We start from the raw sequence: 1,499 nt of genomic DNA on the forward strand, positions 1-1,499 counted from the left end.
AAAAAAAAAAAGGAAAGAAAGAAAATTAAATTAGAAATAGAAGAGTTAATTCTATTGCATTCCATTCACACTCACTTTTGAGTGTAAGGAATAATTGAACAAAAATATCAAATCTCACTAGCAAATACATTTCATCCACAAATAGGTTTATGCTTAATAATTAGTGAAATTAAGTGTCACAGCTTGGTTTCATCAATGCATTGGCAGGACTAGGAGGCCTTCTGGCCAGGAGACTGAGGAGGTGGGAGTCTGTTTTCCTCCAGGGTTGGCTTCATGGGCCAACAGCACAGGGACCCAATCTCAAGAGTCCCAAATTTGATTCAATGTTCTGCTGCCATGTTCTTAAAAGATATTAATAACTTTTAAATATGTTTTGTGTAGTAAAGGCTAATGTAATTATTCCATGACACCCATTTTACATATAGCACTAGCTTTGCCCTGAGCTCCTAGAATAGCATGGGAATAGCACACATGGGCATTCAGGGACACACACAATATTAAAGAGAAAGGGGCAAAAGGATGAGCAGAGAAAGAGAAAATCAGTATTAACAATTGCTAAATGCTTATTCCCACTTTCCTTTGAAATTCTCCATGGAAATTTTCCCTTATTTCCTTTTCCCTTTCTGTCATTAATCTCTCTCAAACAAGTGATCACTGTGGATCAGTTTCCTAGAGCAGGACTTCCGGATTTCATGTCTGAATCTCACAGGCAATAACATCTTGAACAAAGAAGGCTGAAACAGATACTCACTCTGCCCACAAAACGAAGAAGGATCATTTTTATGCAGGTTACATCCTCAGATCCCAAACCACAAATCTCACCTTCCCGACCTGCAGAAGGACATAGCCTTCACACCCAAAACTAACCATTCCATTTAGTTGCATGTCCCCTGAACAAGCTGCTATCCCACCTCACACTCTCCCATGAGTCACACTCATGCCTGCTGCCCATCACGGGGTTCCAGCCTATGCCTTCTCAACCAGGCAATGCATGTCCCTCAAACAGGGATGTTCTGAAGTAAAAGCCCCCACAAAAATGGTATTCAAAGAAAGATCTCAGCATTTAACTATTGAGGTTTAAGTAGATCCAAGAAGAAAAACCCCAAAACCCAGACATCACTCAGAGACAGGGATGCAGGGGCAAATTTAATAGCATTATGTCAAAGAATGTGGACATATCTTAGATTAACAATATTTTATGCTAAAGGAATGCTAATGATGACTGAAGCTATTGAAAATAGGGAATTAATAAATTTTCCAGATTCAGCATTGCCGCAAAACTTCAACTTATAAAACTGCAACATCTTTGAAGTGCAACAAACCAAAGCACAATAAGCCAGTTACCTGAGCACGACAGGGCAACTCGACATCAGATCTTCCTCTGTCCCTAGGGTCTGCTTTGTCACTATTTATGATGTTGCTGTTTTAATGAATTACTTAGTGATTTTTGCTGTTCTGTAGCATCAACTTTCGTCAGATTTGTCACTAAAATCTGTCTT

Source organism: Octodon degus, unplaced genomic scaffold (genome assembly GCF_000260255.1).
Source record: "Octodon degus isolate 3935 unplaced genomic scaffold, OctDeg1.0 scaffold00146, whole genome shotgun sequence".
Classification (NCBI taxonomy): Eukaryota; Metazoa; Chordata; class Mammalia; order Rodentia; family Octodontidae; genus Octodon; species Octodon degus.